General features: G+C 39.4%; 1 protein-coding gene across 1 annotated transcript in view; it reads right to left on the bottom strand.

Annotated features, from left to right (window-relative positions):
- AFF3 (ALF transcription elongation factor 3) overlaps nucleotides 1–27,358 on the bottom strand; it is a 545,753-nt gene that overhangs the window by 470,928 nt on the left and 47,467 nt on the right. The gene's annotated exons all lie outside the window — the stretch shown is intronic.

Below are 27,358 nucleotides of genomic sequence, written 5' to 3'. Positions count from 1 at the left end.
ATGACCCGATTAGTCAAGTGAGAAATCCTTTCTATTTCTTACCATCCACCTTCCTTTTCTCAGCTCCTTTTCTTCCCCAACACTAACCCAATGGGAAACAGCAGCTGGAGTGAAAGGGAAAAATGAAAAAGACACTAAACCTACCTCTTCCCACATAATCAGGATAGATGCCTACAATCATGTCTTAGATGGGCAAGAAAAGTCTTGCCTTTGAATAAATGAAGCTTCTGAAGTTCTCATTAACATATTAATATTCTTGATTGAACACTCTAATTCCTACTAAACTAAGATAGCTTGTTTTCAACTTAACCATCCAGCATAGGAGAGACCTGTGAGTTAGTCTCCCTCAACAAAAAGTTTGTGATAGATTCCTGTTACTTCTACATTGCAAGGTGCAGAAGAAACCAAGTATATCTCCCACCATTTGTTTTCCCAAGGCCAGAAACCACAGTTGTCTTGATAAACATGGACTATGCAAATACAAAACTATATCATTATGCAGTGATAATTTCGATGCCTACACTCACCTCCACCCCATTTTTAATGTGTAAAGTATTAATCGGCTTGTGAAAGCATCTATGCTGTGTTTTTAATAAATTCTATAGATGAATTATGATTAGATACTCTCCTCCTACATCAGCTAGCCAGAAAAGAGGATGATATAATGAATAATACCCAAGGGAAGGAAAATCCCTTTTTCAGCTGGTTTAAGTCATGCCGATAATGTGCACACAGCACTTTGCATTTACCATAAAGCTTTTCAATTAGTTCATAGACAAGTTAACCTTCTAACTCCCAGAAAATATAATTCATGCACATTTTATACCATGCAGCATCTTGGTAGCTATTATCCATCATTTACGAGTGTTATTTGTCTATAAAAATGACACTAAATTTTTGAAAAATGAGACTGCTCTGCCTGCTTCTGGCTATGTTTTAACAAATGGTACCAATGCAAAAGGCTTTAAGTCACATAAAAAGCAATTAGTCAAAGAAGCAATAAATATTTTTTAAAAGGATATAAATGATTGCTTGTCTAGATAGCCAAATGTCTAAAGGCTGATATACAATAAGGGTTAACATAAAAGAGTACACTTCATTATTTATTGTTAATAAAGTTAATCAAATTCAGTGCTCCTTATTCATGCACACATTTAAGCAGAAACACAAGTATGATATGCATATTTATGGAAAACAGCCCTAAAGATCATTATCTCTAAAAGAAAATCCACCAAAGAGAAGCATAAAACATAGCTGTTACCCTTTTACAACATAAACTGTTTTGCTTAAAACACAAACATTTATTTTAATTAAAACTATTAAGGTAAATAATATTTTCCACAACTGACAACCATGACTAAAACATAAATTCCAGGATTAATGTTTAAACAATGTTTGGAGAGAAAAAAAAAAAATAGAATTGTTCAATTTTTCTTGTGCCGGTATCTTATCCACCTATACTAGAGTAGCTTTGTTCTTCTACTCAAAAATCTATTGTCAAAAGATATATTAGGATCTTTTTAAAACAAAATTAGATAAGCCTAAGCTCATCAATCAGCAATTTCTAAATGCATTATCTTCAAGTGGTTTGGTTTTTTATGTCACTTATCTGCTTAAAATTAAGTACAAAAGAGTTTCCAAGAAAAGAAGATATAAAATTAACTTCATTTCATAATAAGTTCTCCAATCATGCCAGCAGACAGCTGACATTATTATAGCTCACACTTATAAATCAGTGATTATATACACTAGTTAAGCAAAAAAAGAAATGAAGGCGGCAATTATATAGTGGTGAAATTCCCAAGAAGCACATTTGTAGTCAATGTTGCTAAACAGTAGTTCACTCTTGGTTAAAATAAAAGCTCCCCCCCCCTAGATATTTCTGGGGTTGTGATTTTTGAGGGGAAGAATCTAGAAACTCTATACAATTTGTTTTACAAGTAAGTAATAAAGCCAGCAAGAAATCAATGAATTATAATTTAAGCTCACTTTACTGTTTATTCTGAAGTGGAACTCCAAAACTTCCATGTCATTAAGCTATAAAACAGTACTGAATCAAACTGGGAGAGAATACTTTGGAGGAAGGGGTACCATGCCAGCATCTATGGACATTTACTTTGTAATGAACGAGCCAATGGCAAATGAAGACACAGGAAGTTAGCGGAGCTTGGTTTCCACACCCTCTTTTGCTCCCTGCCACTTGAAGAAGGGCCAAAATGCCACTTCTCATCTTATTTTCCATTTCTTAGATGTGTTTTATTAACTCCTCTTTTATTGCACAGCTAAATATTCTAATTGGCACATTGTAGACATACAGCTGCTAGATGTCAATTACACTTTAATGTGTTTGTAACCCTGCAGTAGTGAGGTTCTGGCAGACCCAGTGAGGTCCCATTTATTTCTTCACTGTATAATAATACAACCTGAGTGGTGCATCAGAACACAGTAGCTAGCATTACTGAAAGAAGAGGAACATTCTCTCTTCCATCTTCTTTAAGTTGCTCTGAGGAAATGAGATATCCTTTCCACTCACTCCAAATGAGAGCCAAACAATGTTGATCATTTCTGAAGTGCCTTCTGATTTTCAAAGCACTATTAATTAACCCACACGGCACCTCTGGAAGGACAGCTAGAGGAGATCTTGCCCAATACTGAACTGACATTTTACAGAGAGGAAAACAGGGGATAGATATTCGGGGTACTTGACAAACATCTGAAGCTTCTACAAAGGGAACCTGGAGAAGACTTCTCTGGATTCACATCATCAACTCCAGGGTTACGCCCTGAAGGAAATACTACTCAAGATCACTCGCACTGTGATTCATTGACTTGCACCGTCACCTAAAGCATCCTACCCATAATGCAGTTAGTGCCCTCATCTACCACACTTTAAAAATATCTGGTCATACTTCCGCTCAGTTAAAAAGAAGTATCGTTTAAAAGGCAGACAGATAGCCCTTAAACCCGTTCCATCCCAGGGGGATATAAAAAGTTTGTTTCTTCCAGTCCGATCCACAGCCAAGGAAGGAGCTTGACAATCTACAGGGGGAAGCGCCTCTTATCTGTTTCCTTCCTGAGGGCAAACAGAGACAGTGCACGAGTGTGAGTGTGCACACGCCCCTCTCCAAAAGCATCTAGAGTCGTTTCTGAGTGATCAGTCTGTTCTCTGAACGGCCAAAATCCTCTGGTAAATATTTTTGGTAACTCCACCCTGTCCAAATTAGTGACAACAAAATCTTAAAAACTAAATAGCATGCTAGAAAAGAGTCTAAATTCCACTGGTAAGCCAATCATGGCATTAATATAATAATGGCAATTAATAACTCACAATAGTATGACATTGTTTTCTACAACACATTTCTCTGAATATCATCCTTCGCCACAAGGTAGGGCAAGGGCACTTATTAACCCTACTTCACCAGAACCTCAGCCCAGAAAATTAAAAGACTTGTCTAAGTTCTAAATTGGTAACAAGGTAAAGATATGAATTCAGGTCTCCAAACTCTCTGCTAACTAAATAACAGCCCAGAAGAGACACACAAAAGTCAACACAAACAGAGTGCCAGCTGTTATTTACACTGCCTACAATAAATGTTTGTTCCAGAAAAAAAAGTTCAAACAAGATGGGAAATAGTTTAAACACAAAAGGCTGAAGGGTTCAATATAGGAGAAAAAATATGTTTGCTTTTAATACAGTGGAGGAACTGTTCAGGAACAGTTTGTTCTTCTGTAAAGGTTGGCCTTGTTGTACTGCCGAGGGCCGCAAGATCACAAGCTGCGTGGGATTGAGACACCAGCTCACTTCAGCACAACTAACTTCTCTCTTAATGCCCTGAAGTTCCCCCTCTTGAAAATTCTATCTTTAACCTGAAACGTGAGTGATCTTTTTCGACAAGCAAAATTTAAATGTGTGTTATAAACAATGAGCAAGTGTCCTAATTCTGACACTGAGTGAAAAAATACAAACGACAAAGGAAATTAACTAGGGATCCAAGGAGACTGAGAAATGATGTGACATTAAGGGGAAACAGTCACAGCCCACGGTTTCTGATGAGCTAGGGAGAGTCTGTGGTTGGTATCATGATTGTTTGTTGCAGCTGTGGTAGAGTTTGTTTTTAGGGGGTGGGAATTCAAACTTGGCACCTGATGCAATTAGCCTAGAGTAGGAAAGCCTCAGTGGGAAGAAGATGGATTTCTTCAAGTAGCCCAATAGTCATGCAAAAGAAGAACTGGACTTATTCTGGATAGCTCCAGAAGGCAAAACTAGTCAACGACCAGCAGGAATATAGTGCCCAGAATAAGCAGAACATGCTAATAATTAGAACTACTCACCAATATAGCAACGGCTTCCTGGGAACACTGGTGGGCATCTCCTCTGAACTGCTTCTAGCAGAGACCCACATCCCCCAAGCCATCAAGGATGCTGGGAGGGAATCCCACATTAGGAAAGACAAATGCTAGGATTCTTTCAAACGCTAGGATTCAAGGGTGAGTTTCAAGGTCTCAAGGTCCCCGTGATGGTGACTCCAGGTTATAAGCTGTGGATTCACACAGAACGGAGTCCCAGTCTCAGTTCTATCATTTTGTAACTGTGACGCTGAGGTGGCTCTTCCAACCAAGTGTGGCCTCCAGACCTAGGTGTTTATTAGAATCAAATGGGAAAACTACTTAATTATAAAAATGCTCAGATCTATACCCTAGGACTTCTAAATCTTACCCCCTAGAGAGGGGCTTCCCATGAGTTGCTAGCAGGCCAATTTTGGGAACCACTGATAACGATTTTAGCCTATGAATTCATTTGTAAAGTAGGAAACATGATAGTTTATGCCTGAATGAGTCATGAAGATATTTATATAAGATAACATGTAAAATACTTGGTATGGTGCCTATGTCTAGTAAAGAGTCCCTTAAAAATGTTCTCTGCAATACATGATCAAGCTTAAGAGCATTTATTGATCAAAAATGAGGATGGTATGGCTTTCGTAGAGTAAGTGTCTAGACATCACCCATTGTCTTTTTTTATCCTATCTTGTTCTTCAAGCAACATAGAAAAAAATCTGATGCAATATAACTTGAATCAGTTGAATTAGATGCTTATCTAAGTGAACACCACCTTAAAAATTAATTTATCACCAAGACTCATTTAAAAGTTGAATGCAATAATAGAAATCCTGTAATTTTTTTTGCTGTTTTATAACAATTAGAAGTTCAAGATATAAAACGTTTCACTCTACAAAGTTTAAAATTCATATTTATCCCTGCATACGCAGGTAAAGATAAAAGATCCCATTTCTCCTCTTCTCTGCATCAAGCAGTTACTTACACTCACTCATTTAAAATCCTGCAAGGCGTTGAAGTGGAAGAATCATCCTGTTCTGACATTTATATCACCACAAATGGCTTCCATTCTTTAATTGTGAAGTTGCTTCTACACATTAGGGTGAATGTTAAAATACCCCCAGACAGAAAGGACAGAACAGAAGAAAGGCGGTAATTGAGGCAATTTATATCAAATGAAAAAAAATATCTCCCAGATTTCTGTATTCCTCATTGCAAGTTATTAGACTGTTTCTGTTTGGGTGGTTTTATACAAAAAAAAAAAACCTGTAAAGTATGGCTGCTTAAACACATCTAAAGGTTAAACTCCAAGCAGCTAATCTGTATGTGAGAACAAGTAACTGTCAAACACTTAACCTTTTGCAGATTAAAACCGTCTGACTTACAGATGTGAAATCATCGTTGCTGTAATTGTTGTAAGTAGAAATCTGAGCATTTTTAGAAGATACATCGCTTTTTGGAGCAGTCATGTTTATGCCCCGGGTCAATTTTCCTGTTCATGACTGAGACAGAATCACAGCCTTTCATTTATACTCATAGTCTGATTCTCCTGAATTATTATGCAGTGTTCATCATTCATTCTACAGACGTGTTCTTGAAAAGTTATAAGTTGAATTCTAATCATCAGTTATATTTTCACATTGTTCCACACATGATCATTTTAGGAAGGCACTATCTTCATCTCTGACTGATCCTAACTGGCTGCAGCTCGTAAGAGTCTCTGTTCCCTTCCACTTCCTCATGCTCATTTCTGTCACGTAATTACAAGTGTCAGCTCACAGTAGATGCTCAACCAAGATTTGCTGAATGAAGTAATTATCTTTAATACCTAAAAAATCAACTCCCTAAAGACATTTTTCAGTAAAGTCTCTTCGTACTGCAAATTGCCATCTCCAGTGAACTGGTTTGATAATTTTTAATTCTAATAAAGGAGATTTTTCTTATAAAGGGATATACTGTTTCCGCTTTTCAGTATTAAAATTAGTGATAGGAGGAATGGATGTTTTGTAACATGTGAAAAGACATGATAGATAGAATAACAGTGCAGTTATATTTTTGTCCAGTATAGTGTAGGTACTCAAATATATGTATATTTTAGAAGCTATAGCATTAAAATATTTGACTTGAAACATACTGCGATGTAATGCTAAATTTCTTCATATCAACAGTGGTCTAATCATATATGACCTGTTTCTAAAAAGAAACAAAATATATACAAAAGCTTTTAATGCTGGAACTGTCATATAAAATAGAGAACATTTTTAAAAACAAAAATGGCTGATACTAGAAAAAAAAAATCAGAGGTGTCTTTTACACAAAGTATAAAAGAGATAGGAGAGGCTGAAGTCTCCAAATCCTGAGATTTTTATGTGAGCAGTGTATAAAACATGAATTGTGAATACGCAGCACACCATCTGTGAATGAGATGACTCCATCATGCCATACTTTACAAATATGGACTCGGGTTTGAAAACAAAGTGCAATAAGGCACACACCCACTTCACCCCTGAAACATATCTGGAGAGAACAAGTGTGGTTCTGTGAGGCCCCTCGTCTAAAGAAAGAAACCTCCAAGCTCTGGCTCCTGCCTGAAGCTGCACAAACAGGGTGGCTCAGTATTAGTCAAGTCTTTTTTTGAAACGTGCTGGTGTTAGCATGGGAATTAGCAGTAATTAGAAGGGGTACCCCTAAAAATGCTTTGTGCAAAACCATAAATAAATGCCAAATGATGAAGTAAATGGGCAGGCACTTTCGGAAACCACGAGCGTGGCTTGTTTTTCCTTTTTCTGTCTGCACATCAGCTGTCCTTTTCTGGGGAAGATGCCCACCCACTCCAGGGTCTCAGGGAGTACATATATATTCAAGGCACACACCGCACAGCAGATGTGCTTGTCTGCAGGTAGTACAGTCTGCAAACCCAGCTTGTTCAACCAAACAGCATTTATCATGTATTTTTATCCCTTACCGATGTCTGTTACTAAATATAAACAAGGCAAAAGTCACTGAAAACTGGAGATTTCTACTCTAGGAAAGGGGGTGGATGGCTAGTAAAATTAACCACAGAATGAGACATTTTGGCCTCTCTGTATCCGAGTGCTTGGGCTGTCCTCTAAATGGCCCCTTGGCATTTACAGGAACACGCTGTACACCCAGAGCAGAACCTGTGGACAGCTGAGCCCTGAGCTGAGCTGCACCCTGCAAGTCTATCCTGCTGGAAAAGCCCCCAATCCCTGAGAAACTGCCAGTCTCAGACAAGGAAGAGAGGGACTAACAACGAACTGAAACATCTTCTAAGCATTACCAACAGTTGTACCTTTGCTTTTCTTGTTTATTAAGTGCAGCACTAATGCCGCAAATGCTAAGAATCCACCTTATCACAAATACTGACCTATTGGGTCTTATTACAATAAAGTGTGTTTGGAACGCTTCATAGATTTTCTGCACCCAGAAAATTCCATCTGAAACATGCTCCCAAGATAATTGTCACTGCTGCTGCTTCTCGTTTGTTTTATCATTTTACTCTCATTTGCTTCTCTCCTGTCATCCCTCTTATCCTGACTGAGCCCTTTTGTTCCCTATTTCTGTTCCCATATTAAATAGTTTGGCTAATTATGGAAATTATGGCTGGACTTCACTGAAAAGTCATTTTCCAATGGAGTGCAAGATAAAGTCCAACACTTTAAGTTTGAATGTGGAGGACAGATTCCCTGACTTCAGCCTCAGAGTCTTACTATGCTGTAGTCTAACATACTGTTATGGGTTGTGTCCCTCCCCCTGCCCCGAATTCACAGTTGAAATCCTAACCTGCAGTACTTCAGAACGTGACATTATTTGGAAATAGGGTCATTGCAGATACAATTAATTACAAAGAAGTCGCACTGGAGTAGGGTGGGCCCCAACCCAATATGCCTGGCATCCTTTTATTTAATAAAAAGGGGACGCTTGGACACGGGCACGCATGCAGGGAGAACACCACGTGAACATGAAGGCAGACATGGGGTGACGGATCTACAAGCCAAGGGAAGCCAGTGATGGCCAACAAACTACCAGAACCTGGAGAGAAGCATAAAATATTCTCCCTCCCAACCCTCAGAAAGAAGCAACCCTGCTGACACCTTGATCTCAGACTTCTGGCCTCCGGGACTATGAAGGAAGAAATGATGTTGTTTAAGCCATCCAGTCTGTGATTACGGCACCCCGAGCAAATTAATACACATGCCATGCATTTTCTCTGTCCACCCAGAAGTTCAACAACACATATTATTTGGTCAAATAAATTCTAACATAGTCAAATAACTAAGACAATAACCTCTTTCTCAAATAAAGGCAAGCTCACACATCATGGTCAGAAGTTAAAAATTCAAAGAATAATTGTTGCTGCCTATAATTCAAAGGTTGATGTCAAGAGCTTTCAGACGGCCTCTTCATGGGAATCCTATTTACTTTTTGCCCTTAAAAACTTTGTGTTACACCTAAGTTTAAAATTGTAAATAACTAGCTTAATGTGCAAAAAGCAACATTTTACTTCATCCATGATAGGTATGGGAGAAGAGACTAATGAAATGAGAAATTGTTAAATTAAGAAAAGTAAGAGCATGTGGCTTACATAGTAGGGTACTGTAAACAAAGTCGTGTCAGTGGAGCTAGTCTCTCACAAATTAGGAGACTGAGTAGAAAAATCCAGGTGGAAGACCACTACCAGGCCCCTGTTGTAGGTCGGCCACAGACCAGACACTTAATCACTCTGAGCCTTGGTTTCCTCACGTGCGTCTGCCCAGCAGCATCTCAGACACGGCTGCCGGGTCCAATACGTACTTCCCAGACCTCACTGAGCTGGGTGGCTCTGCTGAATTCTACTCTGTGGACCCCTCACTCCTGGCTCTCCTGCTCTAGCGGTTCCTCCCACACCTGTTCCAGGCACTCCTCAGTCCTCTCTCATCCTTGTCACTCTCTGTGCTCTCCCAAAGGGCGCTGGCCCACTATTTTCCAGCCTGCATTTCCAACCCTGACCTCTGGCCTACCGAGCAGCAGTGTTAATAATAGCTCTCTAGGAAAGCAGCTATGTTAATAATCAAGATAATATGCCTCTACTGACATATACTTACACTGATACTTTGCTAAACACTATGTTTTTACAGTTGATCCACAAAGCACTAAGAGATGACTTGAAAAAAGGCTTGTTAATACATCAGTTTCTTAAAGAAGGTTAACACATCCCAGCATCTTGTTTACAGTATTCTTTGGTTCAATAGGGGCTTTTTCCCAGACCAGATGGTTTCACAGCCAAATTTTATCAGACCTAAAGAATTGGTACCCATACTGCAAAAATCATAATATTTCATAACATCGAGAAGGAAGGAATCCTCCCCAACTCATTCTACAAAGCCAGAATTTATGAAGAAGACCACAAAGGCAATTGCAGAAACAATAAAAATAAATAAATTGGACTTGATTAAATTAAAAAGCTTCTGCACAGCCAAGAAAAAAATCAACAGAGCATATAGACAACCTACAGAAAATATTCACATACTATATATCCAATAAGGACTAATAACCAGAATCTACAAAGAACTCAAGCAAATTAGCAAGAAAAAAAATCAAACGACCCTCTTAAAAAGTAGGCAAAAGACATGAACAGAAGCTTTTCAAAAGAAGATAGACTAATGGCCCATAAACATATGAAAAAATGCTCAATAATCATCAGGGAAATGCAAATCAAAACCACAATGAGTTATAACCTAACCCCAGTGAGAATGGTTTTTATCAAAAAGTCCCAAAACAATAGATGCTGGTTTGGATATGGAGAGAAAGGAACAGTTATGCACTGTTGGTGGGACTGCAAACTAGTGCAACCTCTATAAAAACAGTATGGAGATTCCTCAGAGAACTAAAAGTAGAACTACCATTTGATCTAGCAATCCCCACTACTGGGTATTTACCCAGAGGAAAAAAAATCATTTTATCAAAAAGACACTTGCACTAGTGTTTACTCCAGCACAATTCACAATCACAAAGATGTGAAATCAACCCAAGGGCCCATCAATTCATAACTGGATTAATTAAATGTGGTATATGTATACCATGGAGTACTACTCAGCCATAAAAAATGAATTAATACCTTTTGCAACAATCTGGATGGAACTGAAGACCATCCTCCTAAGTGAAGTATTGCAAGAATGGCAAAACAAACACCACATGTACTATTAAATTAGAACTAACCAATCAGCACTCATGTGTGCAGACTGAAGGAAAACTCAATGGAAATCATGCAGGTGTGGGGTAGGGGAGAGGAGTGGAAGGGTGAAATCACAGCTTACACGTACAATGTACACTATCTGGGTGACGGGCACACTTTAAACTTTGACTCAAGCTGTACAAAAGAAATCCATATAACCAAAACATTTGCACTCCTGTAATATTCTGCAATAAAAATAAATCTTAAAAAATAAATAAAAATAGGAGCTTTTATCTCATTTTACCTGGTGAAAAGTTAAAGCTTAATTTTGTCTCAATTATAAATCAGAGGGGTACCCAATAGGCAAAGTGCTTTCAATTATGCAGGTTCTTCCTAAGACTCAACTGGGAAGAGATAAAGGACAAAGCCCCAATAAAGTGCTCATTGACCTTGTTTATCCTAATAACACAAACTCTGACCTTGGAGAATTGAGAAATATTTTCGAAACAGCCACTACCACCTGGAGGTCAATTAAAGTCCCCCTTTGAGCCCTGTTAGAGAGGCAGCAGGAAGTCAGCATAGGTAAAAAGTATTCTAATTTAAATGATAAAAGGACCATTGCAGGATCTTAATTCCTTCTGGCAAATAGAGCATGTACTTATATGACCAACAGCTATAAATGTAACCACTCTTGAAAGAAAATGGGGGGGGGGGTGCAGATTGAGATCTCTGCTCCAGACGGTATCGGTAGCTTTCACAAGAATGACCTGAGCTAACTCCCCATGTTTGTTGGTGAAGACCCACTTAGGGAGACAGTGGGCAAAGAGAAGCGGGCCATGGACCAATTTGAATTCCATGCCCCCAGGTAAATCAGGGCAAACATCCCCAACTCCCAAGTGCACCTCTTTTAAAACCCTTTGAAGAAACTCCCTAATCGATGCCTTCATTTAATATAGAAGTCCTTAAGAACACAACAACTCATATTTGGGACAATAGTTTTGCCCCTCTGCTGTGGGGTTACTTCTTTATATTAAAGCCCTGACAAAGGAAAACAAAAAGCAGAAAGCAACAAATTATTGTCCAGGCTATTTGCTTCTCTTTCTCAAAATATCCTATCAACATTGTTCACTAAAAACACCCTTCCACAAAGCACAAGCAGGGGAGAGCTTCAAGAATAAGTGCTTGATATTTCCTAGAAACTGTCAGACCAGAATAATTCTATTTCTAGACAGGGCAACAATAGTGGCCAAAAAAACTGTTTATTAGGGAAATAATTATGGAAATTTCACTATAATTAGGGAAAATCTCAAATTCTGTATTTTATAAATGTTTCCAGCTTTTGCTTGTCCTTGTAAGTTCTGGCCAAATTCCCAGCATGCATTTATCTGATGATATCTCAAGTGATGGCAAACACAGAATATCATATTCCAGTTGTTTCCATTGCTTGTTTCTCCACGGTTCCCTCCCCTCCTGTGCCTTTGAAGGCAGGGTGCCCTCAGAATGCTTTGGGGCCAGATGATGGAGCCTGACACGACCTGGCTAACTTGGACACACCAACACCCAGAGGCAGCTCAGATACTTCTTGAAGACACCAGTGTTTTTCTGCCACCCCAGGTGGTGTTAAATCTGGTTAGAGGGCAGGTTAGCATGCTTCTATCAAAGCAAATTAGACATGAAAATGGACTGGAGAAATGTAAATGTCTCAGGAACCAAGTGAGTTTCCTCTGATGACATGAACGTCTCTGTCAAATCTGAGTATGGATGCAAAGCTGCTGGTGTCTATGGTGAAAAAGATGAGACTGAAGTGCCACTGATTTGTTCTCCTGAACTCTGCTTTATCCTCAATTATGTCTAACCACAAACCGAGCTATCTTATCTAATGCAATGACAATTATAATGTCACCCTTGAGATAATAAGAGTGCAGATTCTTAGGGCTGCTGCAGAGAATTATAAAGACTGTCACATCTGCAGTGTGTGCAGGACTTTCTTTCCCATCAAGGATTTGATAACTTCCAGGGTTTTAAAAAAGCCTCGCCTCCTGAAAATATATGTCACCTCAACATCGGTGACAATGTGGCCATTGACAGTGAACTCGCAGAGAACTTAAAACCTAATATCCCACCAAGTTTCCTGAGAGACTAGTCTCAAAATACCTGTGGTTCTGGCCCCGAGAACTCACCTGCCCTTTCCTCCGCACTGCATCAGAGGATGGAGCTCGCTCTTCTTCTGAGGGCGCTGAGGTTGACTCCATTCGAGTTGATAAAACTGCCTCCCAACTGTGTAGTTCTTTTCGCATTTTCTCCCCTTTTTCCTTTTAATAAACTCCCTGCTGTGGCACAAGAGACTGGAGCAGTAAAGCTGAAGGTCTCTCATGAATGATAAAAATGACTTAATCTGCCAGCAATATTTCTTTCCAGAGAGGGAAGTGTTGCGTCCTGGCTATGCAATGTTGTCAACATTATATATGTGTGGATGGTAGAAGAATGCCACTGCCCACAAAGGTCCACCTCCTAATCCCTGGAACCTGTGAATGTGCTCCCTTCCATGGCAAAAGGGACTGTGCAGATATGATTAAGTTAAGGATCTTGAGCTGGAGAGATTATCCCGGATTACCCCAGCGGGCCCATGTAATCACTAGGATCCTTGTAAGAAAAAGAGGGAGCAAGAGGGTCAGGGAAGCAAAGACCAGAGTGAGGCGACTGCTGGCTCTGAGGATGGAGGAAGGGACCAGGAGCCAAGGAATGTGGAAAGTCTCCAAACACTGGAGATAGCAAGCGAACAGATTCCCCGCTACATCCTCCAGAAGGTGCACAGCCTGCCAACACTTTGATTTTAGCCCAGTGAAACCCATTTCAGATTGCTGATCCTCAGCTCCATAAGATAATAAATTTGTGTTGTTTCAAGCCACTAAATTTGTGATAATTTGTTACAGCAGCAATAGGAAACTAATACTATCTATTACTTTCTCCCTCCTGATCTAATCCAATCAAGCAGTTTGGGGAAATAGAGGGGGAAAATCTAGCTAATATCCAAATTCTATTTCTCTACTACTCCCAATTATCTGTTCCATTAACAGAAACTAACCAGATGAAGTTTCCATTATTTGAAAACTACCCAGCATTAGAGAGTTCTTAAGCCTGGATAGACTGGAGGCCATTTCAGCCAAGCCTCTAATTTCATCCAAGAGGAGAAAAAAATGAATGCAGAGAGGTTCAAGGAATGCCCATGCATACCTAGTTAATTGGTGACTTTCGCTGGCATTGTAATCCAGTTCTCTAAATTGCTGCTTTCTTGCCTGTATTGTTGACAACTCTGTCCTTCAGAAGCATAGTCTTCCATCCCTAAGCCAGTTCCCTTGGCAAATTTTCTTTGAAATAAATATTTCAATTAGTAAAATATGCCTATTTTGTGTATTCCAAATAGGAAGGAGCACAGACTGGCCAGCAACTTCATGCCAAGCCAGACTGGCTCAGAGAACTCCAGTTCACAGACTAAGCCCAGGTACTATGTTGGTACCAAAGACTGAAATCTTGAACCCTGGTGAATTCAGCTTGTGCTGAAATGCAGATGATGTTGAAAGTTAATACACAGGTTTGTCAAGTTCTAAGAATTCCATCCAAAACACTGAGGACAGTCTTTACAACCCAAAACTCACAACTTTAACCAGAATCATATATTTCAAGCTGAAGTGACCTTAGGGATCATTGTTTCAAGCCTTTTTTCAGAGAATTCTCTCTGCAAGAGTATCTACGTAGGACTTGGATTTGGCCCAGGAGTACATACAAACAGTGTGGCAGAGGGCTCTCTGCTCCTGGCCAGGGCATCACGTCTTATTTTTAATATAATCAGTGTTGTAAATGATGACACAGAAAATGGGCTCATTTGGCTACAGAATGAACTGAGTTACATGGACTTATGAACATCCTTAAATGAAACAATAAAAAATCAAAGGGAGAATAATACAGTCATCTCTCAGTATCCCTGGGGGATTGGTTCCAAGACTCCTGAGGATACCAAAATCTGAAGATGCTCATGTCCCTGATATCAAATGGCATAATATTTCCATATAACCTATGCACACATTCCTGTAAACTTCAAATCATCTCTAGATTACTATAATACCTAATACAATGTAAAAGCTATGTAAATAGTTGTCACAGTGTATTGGTTTTTTACTTGTATTTTTTATTTTATTTTATTTTTGTTTGGCTAGTGGGTTGGTTCGTTTGTTTGTTTTTGGAGACAGGATCTCACTCTGTTGCCCAGGCTAGAGCACAGTGGCATCATCATAGTTTGCTGTAACCTCAAACCTCAAACCCTCAAACTCCTGAGCTCAGGTGATACTCATGCCTCAGCCTCCTGAGCAGCTGGGAGTATAAGCGCATGCCAGCACACCTGGCTAATTTTTTAAATTTTCTGTAGAGATAGGGTCTTGCTATGTTGCCCAGGCTGGTCTTGAACTCCTGGCCTTAAGCAATCCTCCCACCTGGGCTTCCCAAAGTTCTGGGATTACAAGTGTGAGCCACTGTGCCTGGCCTTTTATTGTTTTCTTTTTTCCAAATATTTTCAACCCCAAGTTCATTGATTCCAGAGCTGCCAAGCCCAAAGCTATGAAAGGCTAACTATACTATGTCAAATGTTTTATTTACAAGGTAGTATATGTTTAATCTCAAAAATTAAAAATCCAACTAGAAAACAGATTTTAAGATTCTCAACTAGGTTTTAAACTCTTTGAGGGAAGACACTATATGAATATACTTCTCTGTCCTGTGTGCCACACCTATTTAACCACGGGTGCACAATCAGTATGTGTCCCTGCTTATTAGCTCTCAGCAATGGTGAGATTCTCTAGAAAATGTTTACAATAGAAATTTTGCTTTCTTCTGGCCCTGGCTTGGAATTCATGCTTCCCCAGCCCCATAAATACTTGCAGATTTAATTTAAGCTTTTCTTGATGGCCCAGGTTCCTGAACCAGTGCCTGTTCCTCGGTTTGAAGCTTATTTTCCTCTAAGTTTAAGGTGGGTCTGATGGCTGCATATGCTGTGTCTGAGTTCTGGGTGAACAGGGTGCCGCCAGACTCATTGTACAAAAAGACCAGGACGTCAGCCTCCCTGAGGTTTGGTGTCCTGGAGCTCCTGGCCCTGAAGACAGACCATTCTGGTCTTATTTTCCTTGCTCTTGACAACTATGCATTTTACTGTGACTCTTGTCACTATCACTTCAGTAGTATACACCATACTGTGGCACTCCAGTACCTAGCACTCAGACACAGCAAATCAACCAAGAATAAAAACCAGAATTTACAAACATTGAAGAGAATGGCAATTTCCTTTAAAACAGAGCCAGAGCCAAAGCAAGCACCTGCTTTGCACTAAAATCAGAATGGCATAGTAGAACGGCACCAGGTCCAATTTCATGATTGGGCTGAACCCCAGCTATGTCTTAGTTCCTCATTTGTTTGATAGAGGCAATAATGCCTGCTGTGCTAGGTTATTACAAGGACTAGAGAGAATGTAAGCAAGATGATATTAATTATTAGTAGCTCTTAACTATTATTGTTACTTGCATAGCACTGCATGGATGTTTACTGCAATTTTGTTGAGCTCTGTCAAAGAATACATTACTTCTAACTAAAACATAGTTTATCCTGAAGGTTTTCTTTTTCTTTACATTTTTATCTGGGGCCTTAGCTGAAGCTTAGAAAAGCCCTGTACAGATTTGTCACCCCTCTTATAAATCATTTTCCTGAAACCTGGAGACAAGAGACAAAAGTAAAGCCTACCATCTCAGCTAAAAGAGAAGGAAAGGAGGGAGAAAGGGTGGGAGGGAGGGAGGGAGGGAGGAAGGGTCTATATTATCAACAAGACCAAAACAAAGAGCCAAGACTCCAAAAAAAGAAAAAGCATAGCCATGAACCAAGCACAAACCAGTTTGCCTCAGATGTTCTCCTTGAAGGAAATAATTTATATTCCTTGGACCAAATGACCAACTTATAGATAAAGGATCAGGAACCAGTATATTCTGGAGGCCTCTCAGCCAAATTTCTACTTTAGAGTACAAGGGCATTTTTTGTCCTTTTCTGGGTACAAAGGGAAGGAAAACCTGCCTATCAGCTAGAATGAGCATCTATCTAGCCCTGACTCCAGCATTCATTACAGCAGTTATGCACATACCTCACCCCTCAGTGTCCCGTCTTCCCCTCTGTCACGTGGGACAATGAGAGTGCCACCACACAGAACTAACTGGCACACGATATGCATTCGGGCCAACCTGCATCCCATCAGCCTGGGCCATCCACCCTCTGCCTCTAGGAAAACACATAAATGCTGTCCCCACCCCCAGCTAGGGTGCTTCCCCGGGGGAGAATGGCTCTCAGGAAGGTGCAAATCCAGGAGGACAGCCAGGATGAGGCTGGGAACCAGAGGGGAGGTCCTTTGGGCGAGGAGCAGACTCAGGGTGCCCAGCAGTTAGCATCAAGCAGGAGGCTAAAAAGTCAGGTCCCGGTAGAGATCTGGGACCCACACAGAGGTCAAGAAGAGGTGAGGTTCAGAAACCAAGCACTGGAGCCTGAGCCACAGGCAGGAAGGCACAGCAACAAGACCTGACACTCCTAAGTTTTCTGCCAGGGGCAGGAGCCATCCACAGGGTAAGTCAAGCCCACGGTCCACAAGTGGACCCAGGTCACTATCCTCAGGAAGTGGGGATGACTAGCATTAAAGATAAGATCTTGATACAGAGGTCCGTTTTCTAACCATGAAGCAGTTTCCAAACTACAGCAAGTGGATTCTTCCTGAAAGCCATTCTCTCCCCTTCACAGAGATCTGGAGACAGGAAATAAAGCTCTGGACACCCAAGTCCAGCCAGGAAAACCCCCTGCTCGTCAGTGACCACCTGCTTCCCCAGGGACTTCTGCCAGCAGAGAGCACTGCCCATCTCCCCCGCCTGTACTCCTCTCTCTCACCTGGCTTAGGTACTGTTTAGCCCGTGACCCACCCACAGTCTAGATTCACAAAGGAGCATAGGGAGGACTTGGATTAGGATCGCAGGTCCCCTGACACCGACTCTGACTCACCTTTGGCTCCCTCTTATGCAAAGAGGCATGGAGGGAACTGCCCTGATTTATTGAGGGCTGAGTGTAAGGTACTGTCCTAGGTTAGCTGTGAGGACTCGTTCGCTTAATTCTCACACAACCCCAGGAGATAGGACAATGCCCTCACCCTAACTTTACAGATATGGAAGTAAAAAATTAGATTCTAATGAGTGGCATGGTCAGAATGAAGCCCGCATTTGTTCTCGTATTGATCAGTAACTCGCAGTAGGCAGCCTCTGTAAAGGAATTATGTCTCTTAGGGATAAAAATGAGATGAAATCTCACAGAAAGCTCTTGTGTTTGTGTTTTGTAAATTCCTTTAAAGAAAGAAATTCCTATTGACAGTTCTTTCTTTGAGTTAGTAATATTTTTCATATCTGGTTTCTTGAAAAGCTTTTTAAGAGGATTTGCCTAATTACATATGTCCTTCTATGTTTTCTTAATTTTAATTTCTCATTGTGAGATTTTTCTCATCAAGAATAATTCAGAGCCTTCTAAAAATGTCATATAAGTAAACATAATGTCAGGAAAAAGTGAGATGCATTGAAATATAAACGCATGAATGAATGAACGGACAAACTTCGGCATAAACAGTGCACCACTGTCCTGTATATCTAAATTATCTAACTTCAGCAGGAACTGTGACTGGAATACCTAACCAATGACAGCCCCACAGTGGTTTCTGGATGCGAAACATAGATAAGGTCCAATTCGCAAAGTCTAACTCTGGCTTTATCACACATACTTGGCTACCCTGATAAAGCCCTCCTGTCCGGCCATACCTCACTAAATGCCCCCAACATGGACTGTCTTCCACCTAATTGCCCGGGGAGAAATGGATCACTTCCGTACTCTCGGTGTCTAGCCAGACTACATTAAAATGTCCTTGATCCTGCCTCAGTAACAAAAAGTGCATTGCCATCAGTTATGTTAAAGCTGTTGTGTGATAAATGTGAATATTGCATAATGGGGGGAAAGACAACCAGGACCACATTATAGCTATAAAAGGGATATGGGAAGCTATGTAGTCATGATTTTATCACAGAGTAGTGACCTTCAGGATAACTCAAACTACAATTAACGCCTGAAAAGCCCTTGGGATATAGTGTGATATGCATTCTTATAAAATGGCTCTTATAATAATGCATTTGAATTCCTTTTAAGTTCGTATATACAACATTGCTCCCCTTAATTTTATTTTAAACAGAGAACAAGGGCATTTTTCTTTTAGCAGTTGTGCTTCACGGTGAGAAAAAGTCTATGTCAATCTGCTGGTTTGCAATTAAGGCAAATCTAAGCCACCTGACTCCCACCGTGTCATAAGGAAACGACAGGCGAGGAGAGCGCCCCACAGGCTCCGCGGTTTTGCTGGCTCACTTTCCAAACAGTGGCCTGCATCGTGTTTATGCTCTGGCTGTATCACTGCGGGCCTCCTGCTGGTGCAGGCAGTCTCAAAGGGATCCAGCAGTGTCTTCGTGATCAAATCACCTCTGCCTGGCACCATGGCTTTGCCAAGCATCCCTCTCAGTGCCCGCTGCTTCCCCTGCAGCTGGAGACGGTAACAAAGGAATACAGTTCTTACAGTTCTCCGAGCACCACCTCGGCTTCTGCTCATAATGGAAAACGGCTGCTGCCAGAGCAGCTTCCACCCTCACGGAAGCAGGGTCACAGGTGCCTTTGGGAGTCTGATGAAAGCCATAGGCTCTCTTCTCAGAAGAGACAAAAATGAAAGAAAGAAAGAGAAATGAACATATGATGTGAGGGGTTCCCTGACCTGCAGGTTAAGAATCCCTGGCTTTACAAGGCTAAAAGAGGAAGAACTGGACTGGGAGGGGGAGAGCGGGAGAGAGAGAAAGAGAGAGAGAGAGGAAGAACACACCCAAGACACAGCCAGCCCCAGTGACAACCACTGAAGAGAGCGCTACTCTTCTCCCTCCACCTGGGAATCAGATGGTCTGGGATCTGGCCCAAGTTCTAACTTCCTGGTAAAAGCCACAAAGTTCTGCGGCTGCATCAAAAATGCTCCCTTGCCCAGACAGCCATTAGCCATTCCATGTGACCACACAAATCTTTTTGACCAAATATTTTCTCTCATTGATTAAACTATTCTCCTGCAAATTGTTGATGCCTTTGGGCATAGACATGATGGAAATAGCTCCAAAAAAAAAAAAAAAAATAGTTAATTTAACAAAACTTTACGGTAATTGGTTTAGTCCCTCACTTATTCAATAAACACTCAATGACCACATGCTACGTGCCAGCTCATATGCCAGGTACAATTAATAACAACTACTATTAAAAAAATAATAATAGTTAAACATATATTGTGCATTTAGCCAGGCACTGTACTAAGCACTTTACACATGTTAACTCATTCAACACACCAATCCTGTGAGGTAGGTAGTGTTCTTTTCCATGGTTCAAAACAGAGTTACCCGTAGCCAGCAAGTGACATAGCAGGGATCAGAGCTCAGACTGTTCGGCTCAGAGTCCTGCTCTTAATCGTTACTAGATGGTTCCTGCCTGCAACCAACTCACACACCAGAGAGAACTGTTACAGTTCAAAAAAGAAACTGCTTGTGTTCGACAGTTCGACAGTGAAATGAACACAACCAGACTTGATCATTATATATCCTATGTAACAAATACAGGTACCCCACAAATATGTACAATTATATATCAACATTTTTAAAATAAATAAAATCATAAATTTCTTAAAATATAAAAAGAAATGAACATAACCATAAAATATATGTAAATATAAAATAGATTTTTTTCCACAAAAAGAAAATTGTTTGGTGTCTTATTATATACACCAGATAAATAAATTATGAAAGATTTATATTATATTGTCTAATCTCACGTATCTTAATATCTAACATACCATGAAGATAACTTACTTTCATGAGAGAGTAAAATTATTTTCAAAAAGAATAGTTTGCAAATATTAAATGTTTTCACTCACTGTCTACAGTACACCTTTTTATACAAATATATTTATTAGCATATTGCATGTCAATTATTTTATCACCAAGAAATACGGTAACTAAGCATATAAAAGCATCAGTGTCTCAAAATAATTTGGGAAACACACCGAAGATACTAACAATGATACTGATGATAAACTAGAAAAAAAAAAATCATGCTTAGTCAAATACAACAACTTTTGGATTGCAGAATTACCTGCAACGCAATTAAATACTTTCTTAAAATTAAAAAAAGTCAGAGACTATCAAGATTTCTTGAGCAGAAATATACTCATACCTCTTTTTCAAAGCAATTGTACAAAATCCCCTATAGCCCTTTGCTATCTAAGAGAGTCATGTGACGTAAAACATCTTCCTCATCACCTTGGCAATGCCGATTCCCAACTCCATACCCTCACCTATTTGTTCCCCTGTCCCCACAAGTCCCAGTCTCGCTACCTTACCCTCCCTTTAAACAACATGCATGTCTTCCTTGAAGCTCCTTCTTGGCCTTTCACTGAGCATGCTATACTCCAAAAGAACTCTCAGCCTGTTACCATTCCCAAATCCAATTAGCAAACTGGGACTGACTTCTGTACTCCAGTGTAAATTCCTGAGTCCCCATCCCAGGGACTTTGGATCCTCAGTTGATTCTGGGAAGCAACTGAATTTGAAAAGCCCTGCAATACAGCACAGAAATTAGCATTTAGTTACAGGTATCCATTTTCTCTGCTGTACGTTGAAAGTGCTGGTCTGGAGAAATGATCTCTAAGGTTTCTTCCAGATAGAGCTAACAGTCCAAAAGTCCAGATTCTACAGCTATTTCATGGCCACTAGTTTCTCTCCAATGAGACCTCATGCTTCTTCAAAGCAGGGCCATGCTACTTTTTCTGTTTCCAAGCCAGCACGGTGTCTTCTGCATAGTAGAAGCTCAATGGACTTGTGACGCCTGGGTTTCTATGACTGTGCCTACTGACTGTGCAGCAAACACTGCTGTGGCTGGGCTACTAGGCAGACCTTGTGCAGATGCTGGGTTACGTCTTCCTTCAAAAGAACCTCCTACAGAGGCATCAAGATGTCAGCTCTTGATTTACTGTGGTCAGCAAAGTGTATAAATCAAACTCTTCCAAATACTAGGATACCGAGAAAGTGCAGGTTCTGACTTTGTTTATATGTTAAAGAAACCACAAGAAGCCCTTATAGGTAACGTATCTGGCTTGTGAGAATTATGAAGCATATTGCCATATTGTCACAAGAGTTCACATATCAACAGAACCTAATGGTGAGAAAAACCTGAAAATGGATCTTTTTACTGGAATGATAATGGAATGACCCAGGTAACAATTCAAGTCCAGGAATATATTAAATGGGCTTGCATCTATTACCAAGTTTATTCTACTATTGAAAGGAGATGTTTCTAGCTGGTCTTTTGGAGTTTTCTAATGTCTAAACCTTCTTAACAAGAAAATATCTTTGTTGCAATCATAGAATACATTTATAAAAATTTAAAGATTTATAGAAATAGAGAAACAACAATATTCCATATATTTACACAGAACTTGATAGTTTTCAAGTCATTTTTGTATGTTATGCCATTAAAACCTGTCACAACCACCCATGGCATTAGGCAAGACGTACATTATCTGCATTTTATAAATGAGTAAGTGAAGCTTCAGAGAAGTTAAAAACATTCCCTGCGGTGGAGCTGAAACTAGATCCTAAAGCCTTACTCTCTATCACTGACTTCCTGATTGGTGGATCCCAAAGAGGAGGCAGATGTATGATGTCTGGCCAAGATAGTGAAGGTTTGGGTTTGTTTTGTTCATTTTATTTTGTTTGCTTCACTTTGAATGTAGTGGAGCTTCCAATAGGCCACAAGCCTCATCACCTCCAGCCATGTTACTGTTTCAAACATTTACTTGGTCTACTCCACCCTCTCAAATTATTTGAACTTGAGACCCCTGTGCTAAATATATTTGCATACTTATATAAATATAAATAATAACTTTCCATCATGTAAAATCTTATGAGCATATTCACATACCATATTTTACTTGTTCCTTATAATCCTGTATACTGATTAGAAAACTCAGCTAAAAATAAAAAATTGAGTAACCTGCACAAGGTCAGGACCTAAAAATCTAAATGTGTCATATAAGAAATAACATTATGTGAAAATTTCTTAAGCATGTGTCAAGTTAAAATCCTTTAGAAAATCGTTACATAAAAATTTCTGAACTTGAGTACTTAGGTAGGCATATTTTGAGATTTTATCACCTTACTTAAAGGACAATCACTCAGAGTATACGCAGAAACAAAGCTTTCGTATTTCCAAGGGCAAGTCCTGAGAAAGTCCTTTCTCAGGTTCCTTTATTTTTATCTCCAGTGTTCATATGCTTTCAATATCAAAGCAGAAACTGAGGAAAAGTAAGTGGCCAAATAAGGAAGTCATTCAACAAAATATTAGCAAAACAAATCCAGCAACATATAAAAGGATTATACACCACAACTTAGTGAGATATTCCAGGAATGCAAGGTTGGTTCAACATATGAAAATCAGTCAACATATTAAACCACATTAATAGAATGGAATAAAACCTACATGATCATCTCAATAGATGTAGAAAAACCCTTTGACAAAACCAAACCTCCTTTTGCAATAAAAACACTCAAACTGGAAATCGAAGGCAGATTCCTCAACCTGATAAACGGCATCTATGAGAAACCCACATATAATATCATACTCAATAGTGAATGACTGAAATCTTTCCCCTTAAGATCAGGAGAAAGCCAAGGATGTCCACTCTCACCCCTACCACTCAGCATTCCAATGGAGATTCTAATCAGGCCAGTAAGGCAAGAAAAAGAAATAAAAGGCAACCAGACTGAACAGGAAAGCAAAATTCTCTATCCACAGATAATCTTGTATGTATAAAATCTTAAGGAATATACACACAACTATTAGGACTCATAAATATACTCAGCAAGATTGCAGAATACAAAATCAATATACAATAAAGCAACTAAAAATATCAGGAATCCCTGTTTCTATCACTAAATAATTATTAGCACCTTAAAAAGCCTCATCTTTTAATTTCATCAATTTCAACCTGAGGTATAGAAATATAAAATTCAGAATTTACTTTAAGCTTTTAAAACTATTTATGATATTTGGTTAAAAGAAATGTTTCCTGGTAGACACAAAGCTCCGGAAAACATGGAGGGAAATATCCTTTTGTTTACATAGCCAAGAAGGTTGAGTGAGGAGAATGAGAAAAGATTCTGAAGCAACAAACGATCTTCTGTTGGGCCCATTAAAGAGCAGCTAATCTGTTCAAGTTTTAATTCTCCTCTAATGGGTTTTCTTCCAAGAATGTTACAGCAGTTACAATCAGTTCAAAATATTGCATCTTGATGATGATAGGAACTGGAAAGCAATGAATGGCTACATTTCCATTTATTTAGTTTATATTTTTACTTTGGCCCAATCTCCCAGAGATTTTAAACCCCATTAAGTACATCACAATATTGGTGAGGACTATTTCCTTTGTCATTTTCATTAGAATTAACATAGAAGTGGTATCTTATTCCAATAATACAGAACATACTTCTCAGGTAATATAAACCAAGCATACATAGAAAGGAAAATTGTTCTACATTTCAAAAAACCATTACATTTATTTCTTTTCTGAAAACTTGAATACAGACACTGCCTGCTCTAAAACTCCTGAGTTATAAAGTGGGCCTACATACCAAGAGCTCCCAGTAAGTTCCAGGAAATTCATATCCTCTATCTCAGAACCACATTAAATACACGTTCATTTACTGACTTCAACAGTCAATGATCATTGCCTATTTATTTGTAGGCTCACATATCTTCTTTTGCTGTTTAAATTGTCTCAAAAAAAAAAGACTCAAGCTATAAGTAAAGCTTTAGTTAAAGAAGGCATTAAGTAAGCATTTCTTTCTGTAAATCAGAGAGTTTATTACCTGATTCCCTTCCAATTTACATATGGATTTTACTCTCTATTCGGAATTTGATTCTAATTTATAAGAGGCAAGCAAAGTCAAATTATTAATTTAAGAATTAGAACATAATTGAATATACAGTACTCTTTACAGGGTGAAAGCAGACTGTTTAGAGATGAAACACTAAATAAACACACACTTTCCAAAAAAAAAAAACTCCCTAATACTTTAGACCTATCACATGGACACTTCGGCTCTTTGGAAGTAAATGTTTCTCCAACTTTTTTCATCTGTCCCTTTTTGCCATTAAAATTCAAAAGAGGTGATATACTCCAGTAAAAAAAAACCATAGACTCTAAGGCAGAGACCTTCTATAAAAGAATATTATCTCATTTAATCCTCATAATAAATCAGTGGCAGTATTACCTCATTTATACACAAGGAACCTGGGGCTCAGAGAGGTTAAGTTAATTGCTTAAGTTGGCACAACTAGCAAATAGCCCCTCAGAATGTGAACCCACTGAAGGCTGGGTCTGAACCCCTTGCCCTAAGTGGATTTTTTTTTAACATACCTTAAAATTTAATGCCTTATTCTCAAAAATTTTTTAAAGAAGACATTTAAAGTTATTTTTGTCAGCTGTTTCAATATGTCACAATTACTTAAGCCAAGAATCTGTTAATTTTACTTCATCCAACTATCTCATGACATAAATTAAGCCTGTTTACTCTTTCCATGTCACCAAAGCAACACTTTTTATAGAATCAGAGTCATACAGCCAGAAGAGATGGTCTGACCTTATGTAGAACCTAAGAAGAAACTGCAAGATGATCCACATGGAAAAAAAAAAATCACCTTACAATTTCAGATGACTTTCATAAGGTAGTTTTACTAATTTTATTGCTGTACCATCATTATTATTATTAATATTAATAAAGTTACATTAGCCGTTACAGTAGATTTGACAAGCTGTGGCAAACAGTTGTTACCATTTTCTTTATCCATAAAACCTGTCAAATTAGAGTTTTTATGGGTAAATAAAGAATTAAGAGAAAACATTTAGACAGAATATTTTTATACATTTTAAATACTGACCAAAAAGCACTACCTAAAATGACAAATGAATTACAATTGTACACAGTGAAGCCTGTTTAATTAGAATTCCACTAGTCCAAAGTATGCAATAACATGGACACTATTCATTCTGAGTTAGAAAGTTCAAAATAAATCTCAAGCTGTTTTTCCATATATACCTCACTGTACCTGCTAGAGACCATTTAATATATACATATGTATTACATAAATCTAAAGTTGGATGGGACCTCAGCATTCAGGCCTCATGATTCTATCATTAAGAGATACTTATTTTAGGATGATGGCTACCTGTGGGGTCTCTGGAGCCAGACTGCCTGTGTTAACATTCCTGCTCTGCCATCTCAGCTGTGGGACCTTGGGGCAAGTAACCTCATGCCTTTGTCTCCTGCTCTAGAAAATGGGAAATAATAGAATATACCTCGAATAGTTATGAAGATTAACTGAGATAATATGGTACAATGTAAGGGGCTCAGGACACTTCCTTACATTACAGAAACAATCAAACACCCTGAGCCAGCAGGCCCGCGTGCCCTTCCAAGGAGACACTGCCCTTACATGTCAGAACAACAATCCAGGGGTCCTTTTAGTCTCTTACATTTGAAAACAATTTTCTAAAAATCCATTTAAAATAGTTCACAATTAGACAATTTCACTAATTTTTCCTGGCTATATAGTCTCACCCAATTATTTCTGAATCAAAATCACTTTACAAAACACTCTAATTAAATTGTGGATAGTATGACATTTAGATTTACGCTGAAGTGGTTTATGCAGACTTTCCATTTAAGTCATTTATTCAAAAATAACTACAAAGAATCTATTAGTTACATTTTATAGTCTAATATTTAATACTATCTTCTTTTCTGTTCCATTCTCTGAAACTTCCATTTCTTGTAGATATTTTAAAAAAAGAAAGTCTCCCCTACCCCGAAGGTATCTCCATCTATACGCCCTCATGTTCTTCCTCTTATTCTGGGCCTGGGCCACCCACTCCCTCCTGAGACCTTCCTCAGTCAGTTTGGCCATGTTTTCCCCCAAGAGGGAGAACACTCAGAGGCCTCACTTTCCCTCCTCTCGTCCATTCTCCCACTCCCCACTCTCACCGCAGGTGACTGCGCTAACGCAGCTGACCAGGGCCCCTACTCTCTCACCACCTCCTATCTCTCCCACCCTTTCTTTCAACCCCCTTCACCGGCTGCTTTCCCTCCCGCGGCCCCTCTGTGTCTTCAGCCCACTTCTCATTCTCTCCACTCCTTCCTGGACAACCCTGTCCAATGTCATGGCTATCACCCGCACCTGTGTACTGATAACTCCCAAATACTTATTTTCATCCTGACCTTTTCCCAAAATGTCAGGATCATACGGTAAACTGTCTACAGGCAATTCTACCTGCATGGCCCACGGGCATTTAAATGCAGCATATTTAAATCCAAACAATTCATCTTTCTTCACTCAGCCCACACTCCCCTCCCCTATATTCCCTATAAGCTGTATTCGTCACACAAGCTAGACACCCCAAAAGCACCTTTGGCCCCTCATCCTCCCTCCCATCTAGTCAATGAGCAAGGTCTGCCAACATAACGCCTTACACACCCCTCTAGTCTTTCTCCTCTCCATCCTCACTGGTCTGGTCTAGTCAGGCATCACTTCCTGCTTAACCTCCTGATCCTCTAAACAGGGCCCCTCCCAGCCACCAGACTCTTCTATGTACACTGCCTTCTAGAA

The sequence above is a fragment of the Eulemur rufifrons genome, chromosome 19 (assembly GCF_041146395.1).
Source record: "Eulemur rufifrons isolate Redbay chromosome 19, OSU_ERuf_1, whole genome shotgun sequence".
In the NCBI taxonomy this organism is placed as follows: Eukaryota; Metazoa; Chordata; class Mammalia; order Primates; family Lemuridae; genus Eulemur; species Eulemur rufifrons.
Note: the sequence above shows the minus strand (reverse complement) of the source record. Positions and strands in the feature narration are given on the sequence as shown.